At 41.7% G+C, this 27,132-nt stretch overlaps 1 long non-coding RNA gene across 2 annotated transcripts in view; it reads right to left on the bottom strand.

Annotated features, from left to right (window-relative positions):
- LOC137484007 (uncharacterized) overlaps nucleotides 1–26,406 on the bottom strand; it is a 62,542-nt gene extending 36,136 nt beyond the window's left edge. The window contains exons 1-3 of one of the 2 annotated variants that reach the window (XR_011004712.1): nucleotides 26,258–26,406; nucleotides 10,510–10,604; nucleotides 6,301–6,359 (exon numbers count right to left, since the gene is read on the bottom strand). This is a non-coding gene — a long non-coding RNA (uncharacterized lncRNA). Of the gene's footprint in view, nucleotides 1–6,300; nucleotides 6,360–10,509; nucleotides 10,605–26,257 lie in introns of those variants that run through there. The other variant, XR_011004711.1, reaches the window with a different exon arrangement.
- Nucleotides 26,407–27,132: the final 726 nt, after the last annotated feature.

The following is a 27,132-nucleotide window of genomic DNA, read 5'->3' as shown; positions in this document are numbered from 1 at the left end:
TAAAACCCAGATATCTGGGGAGAGGAGCAGAGGGCAGGTGTGGCTCAAATGGGCACACATTTCTCCCTGGAGACTGTGTGGCTGCCCTGGGACAGCTCTCAAGACATGCCAAGCCAACAACAAGGGTCCCATCTCAGCCCTGAAATTGATGGTGCTGCAGCACAGCCCCTCCTCTTCCTCACAGCTGGAAGAAGAGCGTGAGATTTACACAGAGCACCTTCTCACAGCCTCACTGAGAGGGGCCTGATACAAACTGGTTTTAAGCAGCAGCTGTTCAGTCCTCCAAACCAACAGTGCCCACCACCACTATCCCACCCCTCAGGGCTGTGAAGAAATACAGGCAAAGGCTGCAGGAGATCGTGCCCAGCCAACATCAAATGGCTCTAATGGAGTTTACATAACACCAGGCATCTTAAATGACCAGATGTTCTCTGTAAACACCAGGGACTCTGCTACAGAAAGTTTTGGTCACTGGGCAGCATAAGCACTGGCCGAAGCACCAGCATTGTGCATGCAAAACACCTTGACTTCTTGATATCTTAAGACTTCTCCTATAAAGTGATGTTTGCAGTCTTCTTTTCTAAATATTTTTAATGCCGTGGAAAAGCCTCCACATTATCCATGTCGTGTGAGCTCTCCTTACTGTGCATTTAAACCAGAGCTGAAGTATCCAAATAACATAGTTTCAGACTTTAAGACCATTTCAGTAAATATTCATCAAGCCAATATGCAAATTCTTTCCCTTTTTCAGCTTTTTTTGCCCACATCTATGCAATTGCTGTGTTGTACCACATTTCACCCCAGACAGCAGTGAGATGATGTACATCACCCATCACTTTTAAAAGCTTCCATCTCCCAGTCCTCCATGCTAAGGATATTCCAAGCCTTACTTCGTCATCAAAGACCTCATCATCATAAAACATATGGTGATGTTTCCAAGTGGATAAATGATTTCCACTAGGGGTTTGTGTGAGACCACTGAAGTCAATTTTGCTTTTGAATTACATCACCAAATTTCAGCCCAGGTATTTAAAGACGAAAAACTAAAATTCATAATGTGACACTCCTGAGGCTTCACTCTGGTTCCTCTACTCTCTTCTGGCTACTGCCCATAGAGTCCTGTTTTTAAGTTAGGAAGTATATATCCAAGTTACCTTGGCCTGAATTTATTTGCAGTGCATTGAGATAAAAGTTCAGATGTAATATAATTGGAATTAAGTGGGGTAATAGGCTCCAGATTTTTTAAAAACATATTAAAAGGATATCTCTCTTTCTCTCTGCTTATTGCTCATAATTACAATATGAATTTAAGGCACTATAAAATTAATAGAACCCTGACTGGTGACTGAAGTCTCCTACACAGGCAGACAGACAGCCTGTCCCTGCCTGAGCCCTCCAGCTGTGACTGTAACCCTACACATGATAACAACAGCTTTACCTCTAGGCAATCTCATTTATTGACCCTTTAAGATGGATGTTAAAAGACCAATTGAAACTAATAATGTGCAATGCTTTCCGTGAGCTCAAACCTTGACCATACGCAGAAGATTTTAAATTACTCACCTCATTACATGCCACGGAAAAGCTGTGGGAAAATCACCCTCTACTACTGATTATAAATATATATATGTGTGTGTGTGTGTGTGTGTGTGCGTGTGTGTGTGTGTGTGTGTGCGTGTGTGTGTGTGTGTGTGTGTATACACACACACACACAGGGAGATTTGCAAGCTGGAAGTGCAGATATGGCAAATTCACCTTTATCCTATGATGAGTATCGTTTGATTTCATGTTTTAGGGAGGTTTTGGTAAATTTGAATAGCAAAACCAGTTTCCTTGTCTCATCTCCTTGCAAGATATTTTTGACCTGATGCTGCCGACCAAGCAGGTCAGGGCAGAGTGCACCATGGTCTGGAGATGTCACAGCCACTGTCCCATGGCCCTGAGGCTCTGAAAAGGATGCATTGTGCATCTAGGTCCACTTAGGAAAAAAATCTGGTTTTTGTGCTCTCATTTCAGCAATAGGTGTGGTCATAGCTGGAAGGCAGTGGCTGCGTGTTCTGAATGCAAGAGGGAGGAGATGGAAAAGGAGGCTCTTGTTAGCAGCTCGAGAAGATGAGCATCATGTCCAGCCATGTACCTGTGAGATGTACAAGTAAACCAGGTCTGTGCACACAGGCATATTCACTCAAATGTAGGATATGATATAATTATAGCCAATTAAATCATTTTCCCTAAGATGCTTTTTAGAAATCAAGTTGTTACTTATTCATCAGGCTGTCAGTAAACACAACTCTCTCACACACAACATGTTTAACTTCTGCTCAGGTTACATTACTTGAAGATAATCCTCACAGTAATTAATGACACCTCTATCAGTTCCCAGCTTTACCAGACCTCTGCAAACAAACAAAAATAATAATTGAGGGAATTTTCCTTTATCCATTTGAGAATGGTAAGGCTTGGTTAGTTTGTTTGCTTTTTATTTACTATTTCTATATTCAATACAACTTCTACAGGTGGGGGGAAAGTCACTCTGACCCCAGTCATGGGAATGCTCAGTCATGCCAGCACCTTCAGGTTAGGGAATGGATCACAAATCACAAACAAGAATTCAGAAGCTCAGCTTTACAGAGTTCAAGGCTTGCTTTGCTACACGTGCATTTGAAAGTGATTCCTATTCACTTCACAAATACATATATATATATATATATATATATATATATATGCTCATATACACTTATGTGTTCTGTAAACACATACAAGTGAGCCCTGGGCCTGCAGCCCAGATGACTGCAGCTCTGGGGGCTGAGTTAGTTCTGGCTTTTCTGAAATTATGTCTACAGTTTTCCCTTGCATCAGGCAGTTCTTTCAGAGGCACTTTGTGTTGCAGTCACAGATGAATAATGATGCATTGCCTGGTCCGGAAATGTCAAGTGGACTAGTGAGAAGTGTATTTTGGGATGTTCCCGGCAATAGCATCACTAAAATCCAGTGTGCAAAGCTGAAAGGCTGTCTTAGCTCCTCTATAACCTGGGCTTGTCCTCAGCATCTACCAGTGAGGCCCATTTTAATTATCACAAACAGCTTCTGTCTTTATCCTAAAAAAAGTCATGGAGCTTAAACAATGTTATTTCACCTCCCATGCCCTCTCCTCATATTCCTACCAGCACCAAACACCCGTAAACTCATTCCAAAAAGCCACACGTTACCCAACCAATGCTGCCTAAGGAAAGCATTCAGGAGTGTTTATGGGGCAGCTGAAGTGTAATGATTTAGTAGATGTTTATAAATGTTTATACTGTACAGATTAACATTCCCCAGGGGGCCTGTAATGAAGAGAGTGCTCCAACTGGAATCAAACCAGCCAGCCTGGGCTGAACGAGCATGAATGAATCCTGCTGGCCTACCCTCACGAGTTGTTTACTCAGTTTGAATGGATTTCCTCCATCCATGCTCCTTCAGCATTTTATTTTGGGAGAGGCAGTACAGGAATCTGGTGTCAGAAGGAGCACAGTTTGGAAACACATTAGAAAATCCAGCCCATCACTTGGATCGTAGGAATTACACACAAATTGCACCAGACAAAAGAACAAAGAGCCCAACCCCTGGGCTGTGGAAGTGGAGGCTGAAACTCCTGTTGACTTCAAAGGGAGCTGGGTCTAGCTCTCAGAACCTGGCTTTCAAACATCATTTCCAAGTGTAAACACTGACAATCATATTGAAGCAGCCAAGCATTGGCTTTTACAGTTTGTTTCACATCAGGCCACTATGGTACGTGACTTCAGGTAGTGAGATGTTGTGCTGGAGATTCCCAGAAATGGCTGATGAGAGAAATACTAAGTTATTGTAGTGGGCATCTTCACTAAGTGTCTCTCTGAAGGTGATGGACAGCTTTTATTCAGAGTAAATGAAGAAACAACTTCAGTTTGTTCAGTGATGGCTCAAAGAGTGAAAATATCTGCTCCTGGTACTGGCTGCGTGAAATGGGTTTTGAATTGCCATGGGTTTAACAGCATGAGCACCAAACTCAAAATTAAGACTGGGAACTGGTGGGTGAAGCTGGGCCTGTGCCTCAGGAAGCAATGAGTGAACAGGTTTTAAAAGATCCTAAAAGTGTAATGACCAGGAGAAGTAAGAGTGGAAGATAATTTCTCTTGGGCATGGTGCCAAGTGGAAAAAAAAATCAGCCTTTGAAATCACAAGTGAAGAAACAAACCCCTCTGGATTTCTGCTGTGGTCAGGAAAGTAAGAGTTTTGTACGTGACACATGTATATATTCAGAGAGTGAATCATCTCAAGGGGGCTGGGGAAGGGTGAGAAGAAAACAGAAAGGATCATGGCATGGCCTTAGTCAGCATGGGCCAAAAAGAGTGGCCAGAAACACCAAGCAGAAATCTATATCTTCCGCTGCCAGTGGATTTGTGCAGAGGGCTTTTGCCAGTGGTGCTTTTTCTTTTGCTGCTGTGGTAAGATTTCTCACTTCTCCAAAAGTTATTCTACTTCTGACTCTGATAGTGACATGCCTGCCTAGGACAAACAGCAGTATCATTCCCTTCAGGTGTTCTCAAAATAAAATACCAAGTATTCCTTGCAAACTCTTAAACCACAGCAGTGGAAGCTGAAAATGTGTACTGTGATTCTGGAAGCTCTCCAGTGGGTTAGAGAGCTGAAGAGAGCTCAAGACATAAAAAAATTACCTTCAATGGCTCTCTGAGATGTTTTTAAGAGGCTCAAAAATAAGTTTGCTTTGAATCTTGAATGGACACAGTGGACAAAGGCAATTTTGCTTGCAGTGGTTTATTTGCCCATCTCATGAAGCTGTCTGAGCTCATTACAGCTGTTGGCAAACACTCCTGGTACAAGTTTTGTGCTGCAACCCCACCTGGGTCTTTAGAGCAGTGGAAAAGACAGATATTTGAAATCTTCTAGAGCACAGTAACCATCAGGTAATTAGCTGTAGCAGATTTAGAGAGTACGAAAGGCTCATGAGAGCTCTGACATGAAAGCAAAAAATGCCTCCTGGAAATAATTTTAGAGTGGCTTGAAGTATTTAATCCTGCAAATTATTGCCAGTGAGGAAACATCAAGGTACTGCTGGATCTTAATAGTGGCAAAGCAGCAGGAATGGTTCACCCTAAGCTGCCTCCTGCTGAAGGCTAAGCAATCAGACACGCTTTACACCCCTCACAAGGTGCAGGGGCAGCTATGTTTTGTTCCCAGTGACTTGCAAAGTGGCCTGGAATTGTTTCTCTCTTCTTTGTGTCTGGGAAGGATCCTTTATCAGCGAAGCCAACTCAGCTCTACTTTGCAAACAGCAGAGAATAAGGAATAGGAGAGCAAATACTGGGGTGCAGACAGCATCCCCCACTGCATCATGCTGGACCCCTCTCCCATGGGGGCTCTCCATCCTTCAGAAATCAGGGAAGGGTTTGTAGAGGAGCAGAAAGAGGCAGAGGACTATTCTCTTTCATAACTAGGACCTGTCTCATTTGGAAAGATGCTTTCCTGATTCCTTGCTCTGCTCATGAGTCCTCATGGATGAAGTTGAGGAGACTGGATTTATTCTTTCATCCCCCAGAAGCCAGTTTCTCCTGTGTGGAGAAAAGAAATGTCAATCTTGTGAGGACTGCTTTTAGCAACAAGAAATACCAGATATGAGAACAGAAACAGATTCCTTAGGGTCTTAAGCCCTATTTGCCCTCACGCAGATCTTCAGATCTGCAAACCCCTTCTGTATTTTTACCAGACATCTTGTGAGGAAAAAAGGAAACTCCATGTTTCTTCCCAGTGGGAAGATACTCAAGAATACTGTTGCTGTGACGGTTAAACACCCCTTCATTTGCTTTCCAGGTAGAATTTATTCATAGACAATTAATACCCTTCTGTTCTTGTGCAAAAATATTCTTCCATTTTTAATAAGTACTCTGTCTATCTCTGTGAAAGCTCTGCACTTGATTGCTTCAGGACTCAGGAGTTCCCTCTTCCACAACCCATAGGAAAAAGTGTTCATAACAGAATGTGCTGTAGTTCCCCATGCAAATTTTGCAGGAGCTCATCCAGGTGCATGCAAGAATCCAAACACTAATCTCAAAACTATTTCTACTACCAGCTCTCCCAGCTGTAAAGTTTTTCTCATAATTTAAAAACAAAGGAGAGAAAACAAGCTACACTTCAACATTTGCTTGAAAACTGTTTCTCAATCAGAAGAAACTGCAGTGTCTTTCCAAAACCCAGGCACTCAGAAGTATTTCCCTTGCAGAGACCAGAATGAAGACCCTGCACATTTCATTTAACAAGAATTTTTGAACTCAGATTTGGTTTTAGGCACAGGTATCCTTTTGTACATGCACCCCTTATATCTGCAAAACCAAGTGATCAAAACATCAGAACTAAGGTTAACCATAAACCCTTATTCATCTGCATTATGAGTCATTCTTTAAATATAGGATTATGCCTTGTTTTCCACCAGATTCTACCTCAGGATGGAGAGTGTTCACTAAATAAGCAGATATTCAATATTTTGTTACAGTGTCATTATTCAGTGTGTGGCTTGGGGCCTCATTTACCACATACTACTCCAAACCTGCTTGGAAGACACAATTGCTAATTTTCTTGTGAGTTTTTCTAGGGCTCTTATCAGTATGGCATATGAGTGCTTCACAGCCCTCGTTTCTCCTAACAACACCCTGTAAGACGAGAGGATATTATTATTCTTGTTTAACAGATGGCAAACTGAAACACAAAGAGATTCAGGTCAAAACATTCTGCTAGAGTTGGGTCCCCAAACTGAGATGTCTGGGAATTGATTTCTCAGAATGTTTAACGTTGTACAGCATCATATGTCAGGAGAAATAGCACTGGCAGTCTACTCTGCAAATGGAAACACGGAAAGCAAAATAAAATTAATAGCCAGTTGGGAAGAATTTAGTGCAAATCGACTTCTCTGAGACTGGATGAAAGTTTTGCAGGATTCAGATGCTTGAACCATGAGATTTCACATTTTCTTTTCAGTTCTCTTCCTTTTACTGTGCTCTCCCTGCTTCCACAGCAAATCCAGGCAAAGTCCACCAGGCAGCCACTTCCTCCTGTCTCCAGCTCTGACTCATGTCCTGAGCTGCTCCACCTTCTGAATTGAATGAGACCAGGGTCCTCTGCTAAATATAGCACATGGTCAAGTAATTAAAAACTAGACTAAGCACAGGTACAAAAGGAAGCCAAATAAACACTTTGCAGGAAACCCTAATTTCATGATTTCCCGATATCCATTTCTAAATAATAAGCTTTTCCAGGAGAACAGTCTCCCTTACACATATGTGTATATATATAAAATATAAATTTTATATACAAATGTAATTTTGAACTAAAATAGAAATGTATTTTATATATGATAAATATATAAAATAGGATTAAAATGTTATTATATATGTATAATAATATAAACTTATGTATACTCATACTCTTGTTCCTGATTCATAATCAGTCAAAATTTTCCAAAGACTGGAAAAGGTACCCAGTATGGTATATTATGCCCAAATGATTAAAGTTTTCAGTTTAAAATTAAAGGCGAACAAAATCTGCTCAATAGGTTTCAGTTCAGCCTTCTGACTGTGTCTTTCTGTTTCAGGCAATCAGGATACATGTGCCTGGGTAAATCAGAACCACTTGTATTTTATAACATTCTCTGCTGAAGCAGTATGTAGAAGCAGAACTCTAAATTTCCAGCATGCAGGAAATTCACTTATTTCATAATTTCATTTCATTTTGAATCGAGAGAACACCTATGCCTCCCTTGCCTCAAACTTCCAAATTCCCTTAAAATTTTATTTGTGTTGGGTTTAAATTGTTTTAAATAAATCAACTGGATCTGATACCAGCACTGGAAATTTTAATGTGAATATTTGGAGCTTGACAGAGTTACAAGGAAATAAAGAAGCCTGGAAAGTTTCAAGCAATCCTTGTTACAAGTACAACAGCAACTATTTCTAAAATACCACTGCAGTAGCATCTACATTTTGTAATAAAAAACTTATTAAATGTGCTATGTGCTGCTTTCAATACAGTGATAGTCAGGAATATGTCCTCATTTTCCAGGTACTTTTACTGTCTCTCCCACTTAGAACAGAGCGAGGAGTGGAGCTCTGCTCTTTCCTCACACACAGGTCTGTCCCATTTCATAGACTCATGAAAAAAGACCCGAATCCAAACTTCTTTAACCGAAAGGATCCACCACCAACTTGTGCAAGAAGGAGCAGCAGGTCTGAGTGTCCATCCAGACACCAGCCCACCTCAGCTCCCAGCACAGAACACACACTTGTGGCCAGATCAAGGGTACTTTTAAGAGATGAACTTGGGGTTTGGGTTAATTAAATGCCATAGAAAGTTAGACAGCCTGGCAGTTTCACTGATTAATATTTTGCTCATTGTTTTGTTATCAAGGGGACAGGCAATTTGACTCAGTCACCTCTGAAGGACATGCTGAGGCTTGTGTGAACCTGGGCTTCTCCCAGTTCTCAAAGGAACAGTCATGAGAACTGTTTAATTAATTAAAAAAAAAAAACTAAAACACAAAAAAAAAAAAAAATTCCCTATGTCAGGACCTTCTATTTTGAAGGGAGGTGAGAAATCAGAATTCAGCACTCAGCTGAGAAGGGCTCTTTCCGTAATGCTCGGGCAGTGGAAACCGCTCAGCGCGGCCGCTGCCAGCAGCCAGCGAGGAATTCCCCTGTCATGAGGGCCATGACTCACACGTGCCCCTGCTGCTCCTCTCCCTCAGATGTAGGGCCATACTTGTGGTCTGGGATGTGTCAGGAGAAAGGACCTGGCAGAGCTGTCCTCTGTTACACAACCCCGCTGTCCCTGCCCCGAGGCACGCTCCAGCCAGGGCAGGGAGATGCTGCAGGTGGCATGGGCTACAAAATCCTTTTGCAGCTGACATTTCCTTTCTCTCTTCATTTTCCTTAACCCTCTGCTCCTCTGGAATAACCAGAGTAACCCAGTCAGCTCCTGAGCAATCTCAATACTGTTGTAAAAGTCCTCCCATAAAAAAGGGATTTTTAGCATTGGTTTTAGTGGTCAAAAACGAGGCTCCACACAGAGCAGAGCTGACACAGGTATGGAGATCCCTCATCAGGTTTGCTCAATAAATTCACAGCAGAGCTGCTGCCACAGCAGCATGAGCAGTTTGCAACATTTGTATTTGTCCTCTGGCTATTTATTACTGTGTTTTTCACAAGCCCTTTTAATGCCTCCAGGAGTAATTTATGAGGACAGAATAGCACAAAAAGAGCAGATCCCACTTATTTAAATCTCTGGATGATGAAAATCACATGAGAAGAGCAGATTTCACATTGTTTCCTCTCCATAAATGGCTTTCTGAGGCAGTAAAAGCCATGTAAAAGCAAACATAAACATTGTACAAACACCAAGATATTCAGGTTTGTTTGGACTTATCCGAACACCGCCCTGAGATTTTCAGATTTTTTCATGTTTGGGCTCTGTTTTGTTAACTCATTCTACAAAACATTGCAGTTTGTAGTTAGTCTTAATATAACCAACTAGATACATGCACTAAAATTTCTCTTAACTAATTTTACTGCACAAAAGGATTACTTTAACAAAAACGATTCTTAATATAAATCTTGTTACTTTTCAGATTGGTGAGTAATGTGTGTGACTGTGTTCTTGTTTTCATTTTTTTTTTTTTTTGTTCTTTATTTGGCAGTTCTCACAGCTTGTGCTCCAGCACATGAAGCAGACTGCTGTGGACACCCAGGATGATCCAAGTTTCCAGCAACTGACATGCTGGTTATTAATTTTATAAAATAAGCAAATTAGTGAAGCATGACTAACAAACTTTTTTGATCCAGTGAATGCTCATTTGTGCAGTGACATTAGGAATCATAACCAGTGCTAAAGTACTGAGAGTAACAGCAGGGACATGGAGAGGTGACCAAGTTTCCTCTGCAGGCCTGGGGGGTATAATTTTGGAGGTATCTGCCACAAACAAAAGTTTGAATTACATGAAATTTTTAAAATAAGTAGCATTTACCTGTAAAAGGTAAATTAAAGAGGTTTCCTTGCCCTGCCTTTTTTCATTAATTAACATTCTAACTCCCTAACTTCCAGCTAAAGTAACAGAATCACAGAATGGTTTGGGGTGGAAGGGACCTTAAAGCTCATCTCATTCCACCCCCCTGCCACAGGCAGGGACACCTTCCACTGTCCCAGGCTGCTCCAAGCCCTGGCCTTGGGCACTTCCAGGGATCCAGGGCCAGCCACAGCTGCTCTGGGCACCCTGTGTCGGGGCCTCATCACCCTCATAGTGAAGAATTTTTTCCTAATATCCAATCTAAACTCACTGTCTTTCAGTGTAAAGCCATCCCCTCTTGCCATAGGATACAATGTTTTCTACTTCAGCTCTACTATATTTCATGTTTTGCCTCATGAGACCAAATTTATTACAGTGAGGGATGTAATTTAATAGTATATTTCAAACAACCACAAGTGTACCTGCTTGGCTGCTCATTTTTCAGAGTCTTTCCAGGAAGCATTTAACATCAGAAGACTGCCCCAAAATTTGTTTGAGTAATCCAGGCTTCATGATTCTGTAAGAGAGAACAGAAAGTTAACTTGAGATGATTCCTCTGCTGCCTGTCACACCAAAATGCTATAAAGGCAGGCAGATTCTTTACCTGTTTTCCTACAGGTTCATAGAGAGAAAGCTCAACCTAGACCTTCATCCAGCAAAAAATCCTGCGCTCATTCTCACCTTCCTTCATTATTACCGCTGTAAAATCAGAGGAAATAATCCACAGTGCACAAAGCAACCATCATGTTCAAGTCTTTGCAGAATCCCATTCCCTCCAGACCTGAGCTGTGCAAAGCCTCAGGATTATTCATAATTTCACCAGCCTGATTCAGCAGAAAGAATGTGGAACCATTTTGAGTCACATTTAAAGCTGTTTATGGGTATAGGGAAAAGTTGTGTCCCTTGATCAAAATGTAGCTTTCTCTCAGCTTCATTCCAGGGTTAGAGGAGAATTAAACTGTTCTGGAACTTGCTGAGAAAAGGGGGAGCAGGGGGATAGAGAAGGACAATTTATCTCTAAATTACACTGCTCTTCAGAGTAAACCACAGAGAGCTGTAATGGGACAAGTAATTTTTTTATATAGTATAATTAATTAGAACCCATAAACCCCAATTAAACAGCACTTTTGAGACTATCAAGTGGTGCATGTTTGAAACTGCAAATATGACAGTATAAGTACATTTTTATAGCTGGGCACACTCCTCAGGATTATTTTCAGTGCTCTACTAAAATGGGAAATGGCACCAGTTAGGCCCCTGCTAATAAATCGCTTGGAAGCAGGCGATATTAATAATCTTTATGGGGGTAGGATGGAAGCCAGATGGGGCAGAGATGGGAGTGTGAAAGTGGTATAATATATTGGCCTGGAAAACACAAGCCAGGCCAAAGCAGAAATGTAATCTTGGTGTGTATCAGCGAGGGCTGGGAATAGAAAAGGAGAGGTGATGGCTGAAAGGGGCCTCACCCTCGGAGATCAGGAGGATGATTTCTAAGGCAAGGAAGGCAACATCCTACAAGGCAAGGAAGAAGAGGAAAGAGATGCTTCAGGGGATTTAACAACCCCTAGCATGGAGAGGGCTTTGTCCCTTGACTGGGGAATGGGAATGGTGCTGGGAGCTGCGCTGGCGTCCTGCCCTGGAGGAGCCGTGCGTGCCAGCGATGGGACGTGTGCACGGGCTCAGTGCACAACCAGCGTGAGGAAAAGCTCCCTCAGCCCTTGTTTATTTACACGAGGCCCCACTAGTGTTTCACTTGGCAGGGGAGCCCTGCGCTCGTTCCCCCGCGCTGCCCTGGCGCACACCTGACAGTCATTAGCGCCCGGGCCCGTTTTGTTCTCACATTTCGGGCACTGACCCGCAGCCACGCACGGCTCCAGCAGACACTCCATCACCTCCCTGTCAGCGGCTCCAGCCCAGCAGCCCCTGCCCTGCCAGCCAGCACCGAGTAATGAGGGCTGGGAGAAACCTCCACCTTCAGAGAGACTCCCCTCTTTGCACAGACACTCCACAGAGGCCTTCTTGCTCCTTAAATTATGACTTTTTTTGGGTTTGGAATATTTTATCCTTCAGAAAATAGCAATGCAGTGTGATGAGTGAACAACTGGTGACAGCTGAGCCTTGGTGACACAACCAGACATTAAATTCTAGCACTCCTGTTCAGTGCTCCTCGTGCAAGCTGCTCCCAAAAAGGGCATCTTTATCTTAGCAGTCACTCAGAAAATTCCTCTAGTCACCCATCAACAAAAGAAGAACATTTGATCTAGAAATGCAGAAAAATATACTTTCAGGTGAAGGAGAAACTGAGGGAACAGGTCATCTGGATAGAAAGCATTGTGGCAAAGACTCGCAACATCCCTGGGAAGATTTGGGGAGAACTTAAGAGCATCAAGGAGATAAGAGCTTTCTGCTGAAATGCTTTGCACTACATGTTATGATCTGTGGAGGTCTGCAGAGTGCTGTCACATGTTTTATATACACGGGGAGGCTACTCAGCTCTTAGTTTTTAAGAATCCATTTACTAAATTAGAGAATCTTATAAATATTTGCGTTTCTTAAGCCTTGAGCCAATTTATGTGCACTGAGACCCTTAAGCTTTCTCACCAACATAAATTATTCTAAGATCTGACTCCTTAGCAGCTCTAAATACTGTCATTTTAGTTTGATGGAGACATATCTTTCCTTTCTATTTACTTTGTGCACAATTTTCTCAATTTAATATCAATAGGGATAAACTCTGACTCTGACTAAAGTCAGCAGTCAGTCTTAGGCTGCAGACAAGATTTGGACTAAGTCCTTACAAAGTTCAAAGGAAGAAATGTGAGACTTAAATCACTGGAGAGCTCCAGATTTCCATGAGAGAGAAAAGCATTATAATTTTTTTCTAGGCCAGTCTCAAGGCAATGGGCGTTTCAGTGATCCTTTAAAAAATAAAAAGCAGAAATTCCAAACAAGCAAAGACTCATTTTGGATTTGTGTTAGAGGCTTTTTTTCCAAAGCTCTCTGGAGCTGGCATTGTTGAATGTGTGGTAATTTAGCACAAAACCTTATAGTCAGATATACAGTTGTAGATCTAATAAAATACTTACATCATGTTTTCAGACATTGCAAAAGCAATATTTTACTGAAATGTATTAAGTAGATGCTGATATTGACATTTTTTCCTAAGTCTGTATGGCTCACATGTGGCTTCTCTACAAGCCTGGTACTTAAGGTCTCACTTCTTTGTTCCTTAAACTGTTGGGCTTTTTGGAGGATAATTTCCCATTTGAAAGTTGAGGCACTTGTAGACATGATATAAACAGAAATAAAAATGGACCTGAGCATGTATAAGCTGGGGTGATTTAATGTAAAATACTTAAGGTTCTTGCTCCAATAGCTGAAAAGATAGGTTTTATTCCTAATATAGGTTTTAGTTTTCTTAATCCAGCAATTAAAAATGTGTTTGGCATTGTACAAGGCATAGTGAGATGAAGAACCCTCTCCTCAATTTAAGCAATAGACATAGCAAGAATAATCTGTCTGGACACTGCAGAACTGGACATTTAGTAGAGGTTCATGAAGGCACAAACAGGGTCATCATATAGTGAAGGAAGGACAGAAAAAATTGCCTTAATCTTAAATCCTGGTTTAGATGTTTCAAGGAAAAAAAGCACATTTTAAGGAAATTGGAAAGCTCTGACTGCAGCAGACTCATGGTCTAGTTAGTTAGGGGGTAGAGGCACAAAGAATATCAGCAACCATCAACAGGATGGCAAATGGCATTTGAATAGACATGTGTCATTCCTGTACTGCAGCCAAGTGAAACTACAAACACTATTAAAAGTATAAAGAGGCTTTAATTTACATTCCTGCTAAGGCATCTTTCTGCTGCCAGAATATTGCTAGTGGGCTTAGTATAAATGAGAATCTGGCCTTAATATTCTCAAACAGAAAAGTGAAATACACAGACATATTGACTTGGATTCGTGTGCTCTGTTCTGTTAACCCAAGGTATCTGCACGGACCAAAGCTGGAAAAAGAATATCAATCTGTACCTACAGTGCATAGCAGCTTCAGTGAGCACAAATGATCCAGAGTCACTTCCCATGACAGCAAAATCGGCCCTGTAGAATCATAAAGGTCGGAAAAGACCTCCAAGACCATGGAGTGAAACCATTAACCCAGCACTGTCAGGTCCACCACTAAATCATGTCCTGGAGTATGCATCTAAACATTTCCTGAACACTTTAATATTTAGAGTATTTCCTTTATTTTTGGCATCACACTCCCCAACACCACACAATTCAAAACACTGTCTACTTCATTTTCCCTCTGCTAAATCTTGGTGCTAAAGTCAGAACTCCAACATCCACCTAAACACAAGCCACCCAGGAAGATCTAATACTTTATAACAAATTTCAGACTTTTAACACAAAAGACAAGAAGCCTTGAATACCAGCAGTGCCTGGGGAGGAAGTTGTGTCCTTTGCTGAAGAGAGGCACAGCAACAAAGCAAATGGCAGCAATCCCTGCCAATGTGACCAGGGGCAATACACACCAGCCAGCAGCTGGAGGAGCTTCCTTCTATCACCAGAAGCATCTCTGCACCCTGCCCATTAGCCCAGTTTCAACTGTGGCCCATTCCAGATGCTCCAGAGGAAGAGGGAAGAACAAACAAACCCAGAGGGCAAGTTAGGCATGAAAAGGGGGAGGAAAAAACAAAACAAAACACCATCTCATGCCTGTGAGGAAGCCCTCGAGCAAAGGCATGAGATGTGTTTCAGACTCTAAAAAAAAGCTTTCCACCAGAAAGAAAAAATGATCATATGAAAAACAGGAGAGGAAAAGGTAACTCCAAACACATGCAAGCAAAATGGCAGAGGCTTGGAACTAGATGAACTTTAAGGTCCATTCCAACCAAAGCCTTTCTATGATTCTATGAAAATAGGGAAAATTCTGAGGTGTTTGAAATCAATGACAAATCCTTCAAAATTTATTTGTGCCTAGATTTTGAGGTGAACACATTTAAGTAGATTCCTACATTTATTTCTAAATAAAAGATGTGTAGCTCTTGAAATGTCTTCTTGGGATGTGTTAATTTTGATAGGAAAATGAAAGGTGCTAATTTGTCCCTGTCGCCGTATAATATTAAACAGTTAAATGTGGGCTGATTTTGGAAATAGTGCATGGCAGACACACTTAAAAAATAATTCAAGAGGTACTGAAAGAATAATCTTTTCCAAATCTGTCAACAAGATTCTATCCACTGTTCCTGGCAAGAAATCTAGCTTAATTTGGTAAAACAATCACTTTTGCTCTCCCAAACATTGTAAAACAAGTGGGGTCATGGAAAGAAAAGTGGAAACATTAAAAAGACCCTTGATAAATACTTAGGGCTGTGCTGCTGTTATAATGGGGTATTTCCAAGGACCTGCACAGGTTTTAAAAGTACAAGTAAATGAGGAGGGCAGGAGGGAGCTCAGACTGCAAGGGCTGAGGACTGCAAATTCAATTCACCGCGTGGTTTTGCTGTGAATGCTTTTCCAGCTCTCACACCATTACATAGGATGTAGCATCATAATGATGTCAACTCTTGGACCAAAGAACAAGCTGATTTAAGTTTTATGAGGGGAAGGATGAATACTTTCAAAGGAATGGTGAACCAAATACAGAATGGGTAGAATCACAGTTCAGGGAACTCATGGTTAACACTCTGAACTATTTTTGGAAGGGTATTGCAAGTTCAGGGATATTTGGATGGAAAAGGCCTGCACAGCTCGAGCAAAGCACAGCCTCTCAAAGCATTGACAATTTGCTACCAAATTTGCAGGGAGGGACTCAAAACCTCTCTTCCCTTTCGCTGAAGGTGACTGCTGTAGCAAGGCTGCTCTGTGTGTGTGTGTGTGTGTGTGTGTGTGTGTGTGTGTTTGTGAGCATCAGAGGCTGTGCAAAGCCTTCCCTCTCTGGGACAAAGGACAAACACTCACCTTGCATTCGACTCAGAACACAGCCCTCTCTGCTTTCTTCAGGATTCTCCAAGGCACAGAGTAGCAGGAGGGTGCAGGATCCAGGCTCTCTCCATCCCTGCCTTGCCTACAGCAGGAGCAGCCCCTCCTTGTCAGTCCCATCTCTCCCCGGGGTGCTGTGACCTTGTCCTGTCCACCCGAGGAGGTGCTGATCCACACGGTTTTAGCCCCAGCATTTTCAATCTATAGGGAAACAAAACCTCCCTGAAATTCAGATACAAAAGAAAGCACAGGTATGGAGGTTTTCAATCAAAGCCACTGCTGTTCCTGCAGTGAAGGCAGGTCAAAAAAGACCTTTCCCAAACTCCTTTTGGAAAGTCACTGGAGATTATTTCTGCCAGCTCTTGCTATGTTTTCCCCTCCTTTAAATGCATACTTGAGAATATCCAGTTATTGCAGATCACCAGGAACACACAAGGAATGGGTTGCTTTATAAGCTTTACTACAATTATGGATAATGTTGGAAATATATACTGTATATTTCCTGTATGGTGGGACTGCTGCAAGCACAGAAAATCCACATTGAAGGGGATTTCTATGCAAGCTATGCAGCAGATGAAGATTGTATTGCAAGCTTGAATTACTGATTCAAGCTGCTTCTTTGCCTCTCCCCACCCACTTCTCTAATAGCTTTTAAACTTAAATAGCCATATAAGTTAAAATGTTCTTTTATAGGGTGAAATAAACAGATTTTATGGTTCAGAAACTGCAAGTTTAGAGATCAACACTTTACCACTAATTCATGCAGGTTCAAGCTAAGGAAATGGCTCGTTTTCCTCTCTACAGTCTCTGAGACTTTTTTCTCCTCAAAAAAATCCTAGATGCATTTTAAATTAGATGTTATGAAAACTCTGGATGCAGACAATGCTTTCTCTTGACAAAGTACATCTAGGTTGCTGCATTCCAGGTCCCAGATCCCATGAAATCAGAGGACAATGACTGCTGAAAACCTCATATTTGCTGGAAATTGGTACAAAACTTTAGAAATTACTGTACACGTTATTGATAGCACCTTAAAGCAAACAAACAGAAAACATCCAACAAAATAATAATAATAAAAAAATTTAAAAATCACAAGGAAGCTTACATATGCCACTCTGGGAATCTAAAAAATCTCATGACTGCAAATGCAATTTATACTTAAACTTCTTTTTAACTCTCAAAGCACTGCAAAGAATATTTATCCCCAGTCCATTCAGCACAATTCTTGCCAGTGGAATAGTAGGAAATACCAGTTCCAGCTGTCCCAGGAAAGCTGAGGGGAAGCAGGACTGACAAGCCCCATACCTTCTAGAACACATTTCCATTACTAGAATTATTCATTGGACTTCATGGGTAAAGCTGGCATTCCATTGAGCCTGGGGAATAACCATGACCCAGAGATGTGAATTCCAGATGCATGCAGAAATAATTGGAGGGTACAAAACCCCAGGAAGATACAGCTTGGAAAGCTTGGTATGATCTGAATGCACAGAAAGTTATTTTCAAACCGAGGAAGAGCAAGAACTGATTCTACTGAGCAGTGGGAGACTCTGCCCTAAATACTCTAAAGAAAAATTGTGGTGCCCTGTTCATTTTTTCAGAAAAATTACAGTGATTATGTTTCACTTGTCCATCTATCTGTTTATTCAACCCTCATCACTATGATTTTTGAGTGTCTCATATATCCAGTAACAGCATGGGAGTATTTTTCTTCCCATTTATCAGCTACATTAACCAGCATTTAAGTGGTTAAAATGGAGGTTTTGTTTCCAAGCAAAGATAATCCTGTTCCTGACGACACAAGTAATGGTGGTATATGACAACATAATCAGCAGCACAAGGATATAAACAACTCCCAATTATCCCAAACCAAAATTTTTGAACATCTTGTTACATTTTTTCCTTAGGCCTTAAAATTACCGAGTTGTTATGGTTGGATGCTTTGTGGTGAATAAATCTAGAATAATTCCCTGGAAAGAGTGAATTGCACCGAAATTCTGTTAGTGCAAAATACCACAGTACCAAGCTTGCACTGGCTTTCCCATCCATGGGGAAAAAAACCAGACCATGTCCTCATCGTGTGGGGACAGGAGATAAAGGGGGAGGAGCAGTGGTGATGTGATTTCTAGGAAGTGGGAAGCAGCTGCTTGGAAAACAGGCAAGAGGGAGAGCGCAATGAGAATACCACGCAACAGTGGGATTTCTTGCACTTTTGCCTCTGTCAAAGGGCCAAATTCCCTGTGCCTCCAGGTGAGTAACAAAACAACAACTGTGAGAAAACCCCACTGCACATGAGCACAACCTGAATGGAATTTGAGAGGATCCATCGGTGCCGTTTCCCACACAGAGTGCACAGAGCACCCATCGTGTCTCGCACAGATAGGAACACGAGATTCCATGCTAGAAACAGAGATGTCCCAGGACACGGCATTCAGATCTGAAGACAGATCAAAGTAACCACACTGAGAGCCAAATTCAAGCTTGGGCTTTGAATATACCTCCAAAACATGGATGTTTTTGGAGCTAGAGTTTGGGTTCTGTCATCCATCTAATCTTGAAATGGGTGGATCAAAGATGTTCAGTCTGAGGCTTAGCAAAGTGCTAACAGATACTTTTGAATAGAAATAGTTCAGTGAAATGCTCCAAGCAAGAAATAAATTTGTTGGTGAGGAAGTCATGAAGTGAAGAGGTGAAACTGGCTGAGGAAATTGCTACGTACCTATTGATTGCTTTGATATGTTACCTTGTGAGGTTGGATTTATGAGCAACAGGAGTGAAGGAGAGGCCCAACGTGGTTGAGGAATTGGAACACAGAGTTGGTAGCAATGCCAGAAAAGACTGGAAATTAAGAAGGATGCCCAGTGGTTTGAGCACTGGCTTGGAAACCAGCAGCAATCATATGTTTGGTTCTCCATCCCGAATTTCCTGCATGACCTTGGCCAAGTCATCTAGTGCCTCAGCTTCCAACGACTCAAATGGAGCTCATTAACCTTGCTAAAAAATAAGAAAGCTTGTGGGGATGAAGGACCATCTTTCACCCACTGTATCCTCACAGCTTAGAGGTGGCTTGATATAATCATTAAGCAAAGGAGACTGGATGGCTTGCTGAATTATTCCAGATAAAAATACAGATACAAAATTGTAGAAAAGAACTGCCTGCAGAACACTTCGAGCTGTAGGGACAAGCCTGGTTATAGATCTTCCAACATTTCCATGCTCTAAGGAAGCCACACTCCTGCTCAAGCTATAGGAAAAACACACAAAACATTGCACAGCTCTGGCTGGCACTGGCATTTGCTCTGTAGATGGCACAAGTGCTAACCTTATTTTCTACAATGTTTATGCCAATGGAAAGTGGAAATAACTGTAAGAATGAATCCTGACATACATATGTGTGACATCTGGCCACATCAGCACTATCATTTATTACAGAGCATGCATTTTCCTGGCCACCATTTTTCAGCCTACCCTAGTCAACTGCAATAACATTTTTGGCCAGTACAAATTTTTGACCTGATGTCTGTGTAGATCTGAAAGGAATTTCCCTTTCAACACACATGCTCTTCCATTAAGCAAAGCCAGTTCCATGATTCCTGGAAGAATTAAGAGGTACAAATACCCTGTAACTCTGGATCCTTGCAGTGGATGCTTTGGTCTCCTTTTAAGGGACAAGAAGTTAATTCTTTTACACCTAGTGCTGGTGGGTCATTCAGGGACAGTCTTATCACTCGATGAGTAAAGGTACTTTCCTAAATAATTCAAAATCTCAGATGTTGTTTATTCTTCTGCTCTAACTGACCAAGTGCTATGCAAATTTTAGAGTAAAAATATATGCATTCAGGCTTGCAAATGGAATTACATACTAGGAAACAAAGTATAGGAATTTACTCGTCATGGAGAGTTTTCTCCTGCTGTTACACACAATCACTTCATCAATAGTGACAATTAGAGAGGGCCAAGAATTTCTACTACTGTGTCAAGGGTGTGGAACAACAGCCTTGGGCAGCTGTTAGTAGAATACAGAGAGGAAGCAACCACTTAAATACCTACAAAATTAGAAGTTGAATTTCTACTGAAAGCCAAGTGAATGTTTACATTAAAGGCCAATCTTGATAAAGATATTTGGCCAATAAAAACAATTAAAATAACCAAATCAATCAGTAAAATCAGAGCAATGACAATAACCAGCAGCAAAGACATAAAAAATTGATTACAAAATAATATGGATTTAAAAAGAATTAGAAGTCGAAGATTTTCCTCCTCTTAAGTATTCCTTCAAACTGTGATTTGCAAACTTCCATTCAGCTGCTGCTTAAGCCTGATAGCTCTGAAACTCATGGCTGCCTGATATATCTGTGTTAAAAGCCCCCAGCAGCCTGCATGGTGCTTCACTTACAGTGCAGAACTGCTCTACTTGGAGGGGGAAAAGCTGCCGGCATCCTGCTGGAAATGTTAAGGCAAATTGTGGAAAACAAGGGAAAACAAGGGTCCCAAAGCTTGCTCACTCATTGCTTTACACCTTTCCATTTTGGGAATGCAGCTCCCATTGATAGTTATAACTGGGAGAAAATGCCCAGGTCTAAAACTTGCCATTTTCTGCCTCCTGCAGGAAGGTCACTCAGCAAAGACATCCAGATCCATGCATCTATCACGTGTGAAGACATGGTATTTTCCTTTTCCAAACAATATCCAGCTGCAAACCACGGAAGCCTCTTTAGCCACAGAGACATAAAGATGCATCAGAGAACATTCTCACAAATTACATGCATCTTTATGCACAAGCAAAGCCAAAGTTAGCTGCTTCCCCCTGTAGTGTAAAATTCCTGTGCAGATTATACACCTTATTAATTCTAGACCAGTGAACTTTCCTGCTAGTTTATAACGAAGTGTTACATTATTAGTCAGGCTTCCCAGCAACTTTTGATAAAAATGGTGTTTTTATTGCTGTATAAAAAATACAAGGCGAGTTAAATGTTCAGTATTTTCTTATAAAATATTTAAGTTTATAAACTGTTGCAAACAGGCTGTTGTTTATATAATATTCACAGACATCTGTAATGCCTCTCATGAAAGCTAATGTATAAGCTCTTAGCTACTGCAAAAGGGTTTTAAAGATGCTCTGCCCATCTTAAAGTGTAATTCTACATAGTCTGAAGAGCTACTTTGATAACAGTTTGTTTTGAGCTTAATGTTTATTCCTCCCACTGCTGTCTAGGCTGAAATTTGCTTACTTTATGAGTGAGGGCCCCAGTGCATTTAAAATTTAAATACCTGACTAGGACACACTTACTCAGCAGAAAGAACACACATGCCTAATTTCAGGTACATGCCTACAACCTTTATGTCTCAGGACTCAAATCATATGCCCACATTATTTAACAGACAGAAAAGCAGTTGGAAATGCAGACATTTCTGAGGCAGAAGAGTGTATTTCCCAAAGGAAAGAAGCTCTAATGACTTCTTTTCCAGGTATTGCCCCACTCTCTACCACTACTAAGAAACAAAACAGTTGTTTCAGCATCTGAGTTGCTGTAAGTCTTGTTGTGTGCTCCTGTAGATATTTTATTTTTGTTGCTAAAATCAATAGTAAAGCTACTGAGACTACAAGCACACAACTGCTCCTACATCCAACAAAATGCCAAGCAGAAGTGGGATTCTCCCCCCCACCCCCACCAGTAGACTGCAAGGTGTCATATTTGCACGTGGTGACATTTTGATGTCAAACACCAGGAAGAGTCAAGAAGATTTATAATTCTGAGTGTCTTGTTTAAAACAGAATACAGTCAGAGAGGCTCTCCATGGACTTCTCCTTCAGCTCATTTAGAGGCAGCAGAGCTGATGCAAGAAGACTGTAAGACTCAACCACATGTCCTGATGCCAACAGCTGACCAGCACAGTCTGAAGAGAGTCGTGGCATTCCCTTCAAACCTATTTCCACTACACTTCAAGTGTAAACTTGGATCAAATGTGGTTCTGAATCCAAAGGCTCACAGTGAGGATCTCAGGTTACACTCATCTGGCTCCACTCAATGTCTTCAGAGCACTGAAGACCAGCAATCACTTTATGGCTTCTGCACATGGAGCATTTGCAGCATTTTATATTTGAAAAGGCCCAGTGGTTGGTGATCAGTACCAAACCACCAACCAGCTCCACTGAATGACAGGCGTTGTGCTCCCTCACACAAGTCACAGACTGAAAAACAGCAGTGCAAGGTCCTAGAGCAATGCCTGCTATTAAGGAGCAATTTCCATATCTACCTCCTTCTTCCCACAACTGCATTCTGTAAGTTCCAGCATAGCAGATTGGCAGGTGATGGTCAGAGCTGGGATCTCACATCAGGGGCAAGCACTTCTCACGCATGCTTTGGGCCAGGTGAAGACAGCCACAAGCTGGATGGCAACTCCAGACCTGAGGAGCAAGAAAAACTGCAGGAATGCAGCAGATGAACTGTAAGCAGGTACAAAAACCTGAAATGGGGATTACACGAGTGCCACACAAGCAGACTTCATGAAAGAAACAGCTTTGAAATTCTGTGACATCTATGAGTTCCAGGGTTTGGGACCTGATGGAGAAATATTGCCAGTATCTCACTGTGTACTGGATAAATAAGGTGCACACTGATGCTTTCCCCTGGCTGTGCTGGGACTTTGACCATCTAAATGTCATCACAGATTAATATGGTGGGAATCAGTCAAGTGCTACAAAAAAGTTTTAAAACTCACCTGTCCCAGTCAAAGGACTGATTTAAGGAAAGCATGTCACCAGACTATTCCTCTGGGCAGCCATTCTCATAATTAAATACAGGTTCTAAAGTAAAGGAACAAGGGCAGCCATAGGATACACTGGAAGAGTACCTTTCCCCTCTACAGCACACAGATGATTCCAGTCTTAGAGCCTTTTCTATTTATTTATGACACATAGCTTGTACTTGATTTTAAGGAAAGTTACAATGAGGAGTAACATAATGTGCTGTTTTCCAGGAAACATGTGGCAGAGCTGGTATTCATCAATGTGGAGCACATGTGGCACGTTGTCTGATGCGAGAGGAAAACCTGCACTTGACACAAAGTGCATTCAGAGAAAACTTAAAAGAGAAACTAGATGTTCTTATATCCCACTCTGTTACTCATACAGTGCCCAAAAGTAACTCTAGCCTGCTTTTTCTTCTTTACACCACCTTTCTTTCAAGGGTGTGGGGAAGTATTTGGCACCTTCTGTTGTCTGCATTCCGTGCTTATAGATAATCTGGGAATTTTCTGTTTTAACCACATTATATATAATGGCCAGAAATGTAGGGGACTGGAGCTGTCTTCAGTGTATTTCCAACAGCTATTCTTCTGTGAAGAACACCAGATTTTTATGTTGTTCCCCTGTGCAATTTACAGGATCTGTGATCATGGAGGGGAAGTTCCACAGCACTAAAAGGCCTAAAGCAACCCCAGAACAAGAGCTCTTATCCTGTGAGAAACCTTTCAAAGCCCTTAAAGGTCTTTTTGCATAGCTTCTGCTTCTGCGTTAGGTGTAAGCAAACTATTTTTCCCCATCATCAAATAGATCTGTCAAATTATGGGTCTGTGTCCTTGAGAAAACTCATCCTCTACAGTAAGTGCAGAAACACCTAATTCCCCCTAAACTCTTGCAGAATGACAGACAAAGCCAGTGCAGCAGATCACATTTCTGCTAAATTCACACAAGCAATAATCCCGTCACAGATCCAGCCTTTCTAGAGGATCCTTCTCCACCCACATCTAAATAGCCTCCCTTAGAGCTTTGCAAGCCAGGACTGGGCAAACTGACAGGTCCTTTCTGCTCTTTGTGTTTTGATATACAGGAACTTCATCTCTGGTATCTGCACACAGTGGCCAGAAAGGTGCCCAATCTTGTGGTAGGTAAATGGCATCTGGTTCACAGAACAACACAGAACAGCAGAAATACCTGCACAGACACACAGCTGTTCTCAAAGATCCTCTGTACAGTGCTAGAGCTACTGAACATGACCTTCAGAGGTTGTTTGTGTGGTAAATTAACTCCTAAAAGCATGAATTTATAGAAGAAGGGGAAAAAAAACCTCAGAGAACATCAAGACCAAAGAGCTTTCCTTTTCAGGACAACATTATGGTAAAACTAAGAAAAAAAAAATTTAAAATAAATAATTGTAAGCGAGGAACAGCCTGAAAATATTCCCATCCTTGCCCTTTTTAATTTAATGAGGGGCATTAATTAACACTGCCAGTAATAGATTGTTGTGGTAACTACCACTACAACCCAGCTGCAGTCAGACAGAAAGGTATCAAGCGTTGGCCAGTGCAATCATTATCAGATTGAGATTATTCAAAGAAAGAAAAGAGCAAGAGTTTTTTTTTTTTTTTTTTTTAACGAACCTTTGTTTATTTGATTAACTCCTTGCCATCTATTTTAATTCTTCCCTTTTCTTCACGTAGTCATTTTCCACTCATCTCTCCCAGCTCCTCTGCTTGCTTTGCTTAGCAGTGCACTTCTTGCAAGCACATGAAAACTATTCCAATAGTACCAATCATGCATATTCTCAAAAGGCAGGCTTACCCTAAAAAGCTCTCAGAGTCAGAACAAGATGCAAGACAAGTGGATCCAGCAAATGAATAGGAGGCATCACAGTGAGACAATTATGATGAATATAAATAAGCTGGCAAAAAGAAATATCATTTCACTGAAACATGCAATTTTGCTGAACCCAAAATCATTCTTGGAGACAAATCTGTCTTCAGAGAGCTTTCAGGATGAGGATTTTTGAGGTTGCGTCAGCTGTGATCAAAGGGAGCAACATCACAGATATTTAGACTGTGTGTCCTCATCCTGCAATGGCAAATCCTGAATGTGAGAATTGCCATTATCTGACCATCTCACGATGCAAAGCTCACAAGAGCCATTTTTGGGAAGGAGAATGTTTTTAAAGCCAGTTAGTCCACACACTCTCTTGCTCTTGTTCAGAAGTCACCGTGCAGCACTAGGTAGAAATCCCTGAGCTAATCCAGCATGAAGCAGCTGGAGTAGAGAGAGCAGTACAGACACGTTCAGCTGCCCAGAGCCATCAGGTGGAGATCCTCACCACCACACACTGCAGTGGGAGCAGCTCGGGCAGGTACAGGACTGCACAGCCTCCTCCGGACAGCCACAGCCTCCTCTGGGCTCTGCACACACTTCTCTGCTTTGGCCTGAACAGTCAAAGCTGTAGCAGCTCATGAAGCACTGCACATTTCTGATATGATCAGACAAATCTGATCACCCAAACACTGCCAGTAACTCAGGTTAGCTCAAGATCCTCTAGCAATGATCTAGAGGATGAAAATCATCCAGCAAAATACAGCAGTTTTGAGGGGTTTATTGTGGATTATTTATTTTCACTTTTTTTTTTTTTTTTTTAATTTTTTGCCCATTAGGGAATTACTAATGGTTCCAAACTGATATTAATTGGCTTGCAGCTCCACATACATTGTCAAACTGCTGGTCAGCTGGCGGGCACACCGTGCTTTCCCAGCAGATTTCTTTCACAGCTGGATTTGCCATCTGAAAAGTCCTTCCCATTTCCAGCTCTGCAATCCTTCCAGGCAGAAGGGAGAAAAGGAACAGACAGATGCCTTTCCACAGAGATGTAACAACCCTAGCAGGTTCTCAGCATGTCAATAACAATCTAATCAGGCTGCATTATACTGAGGGGAAAATGAGGTCTCTGACTTTGCCAGAACACTTCACACATCCGCTTGCTCTTACAAACACATACAACACACTCCAGTTTCCAGATGCAGATAAGGATAACCACAGTGTGGAAAACAATCCAAGAACTAGGCTAGCCAACTCCTAGCTGGACCTCAGCCTCTTTCCACCTCCTCTCCTTGCTCTGGAATAACAATCGCTGCCTGTAAATTTAATGAAATTTCACAGACAGACAGTGCCCTGCTGCTCTGAGCATACATAGGAAAGCTGCTCCCACCTTGCCTCTCCGCCTGTCCTGGTGTAATCACAGGGAAACCTGCAAACCTAACTATGCCCAGGAAGCAGGAATTTGTCCTGGAAGAGTCCTGATGGCACCTTGAGAAAGAACAGCTGCAAGGACCTCTCCTCCCTACATGAGCAACCGATTGGAAGAGCAGAATACAGAAATGCAGAACACAGAAATACAGAATACAGAAATGTCCTGCTGCTCACCAAAAAATAGTGCCCCAGGATTTTCTGTGCAGTCCAATTCCTACCAGAGCTCCCTCCCCAGGCAGGGCTGATTAAAGCTGACCTAACCCTGACTGTAAAACTGAGGGTCTGATCTTCAGATGACCATAGTTAACCTGAATTAGTCACTGACTTGTGAATCACAGAGCAAAGAACCACCCCAGACAGCAGAGCTGCATGCTGGCTGCTTCTCCGGTGTGCTCCAAGGCAAAGACTCATATCCAGTAGCAATCGTTTTTGTGGGAAAAAAAAAAAAAAGAAATTGTAAAACAGCAAAATACGATTCTGAGTCCAGACCCACTGCCTTCAGGAAGGGGGAAGATTTTTTCTTTCCTTTCCTGGCTGATTACCTAAAAAAAAAAAAAAAAAAAAAAAAACAAAAAAAACCAAAAAAAAAAAACAGAGAGAGAGAGAAAGAAAAAAAAAATTATTAGCTCCAGTGAATGAAAAAGAACCTTTTAGTCTAAACTCCTCAGTCAGGCCATCCAAATTCCCGGTTGCCTTGATCTCTTTTCCAGCCAATGAGCTCCTCTTAACTTCTGACTGATGGTGTTGTATATTTAAAAATGTGTTTATTCTGACAATTTGCTCCTCTTTTATGTAAGAAGACAGGGAAGCAACTCATCCCCAAAACCTCAAGGAAAGAGCACAAACCTTGGCTGCAAGACTATTTGGCTCCCTGAAGACTGTTGATTCTTGGACAAACTGTTATTCCATCTCTAAAAGATGTACTTACCCTGAAAAAGAAAATGCACACACAAACATACAACTGGGTATTAAGAGCTTTGGTAGATCTGTGACTCTGGCCTTGTGACTAAAGTGTCAGCTGCTTCTGCAGAAATGGACATGGTAGTGGA

The sequence above is a fragment of the Anomalospiza imberbis genome, chromosome 17, assembly GCF_031753505.1.
Source record: "Anomalospiza imberbis isolate Cuckoo-Finch-1a 21T00152 chromosome 17, ASM3175350v1, whole genome shotgun sequence".
NCBI classification, from domain to species: Eukaryota; Metazoa; Chordata; class Aves; order Passeriformes; family Viduidae; genus Anomalospiza; species Anomalospiza imberbis.
Note: the sequence above shows the minus strand (reverse complement) of the source record. Positions and strands in the feature narration are given on the sequence as shown.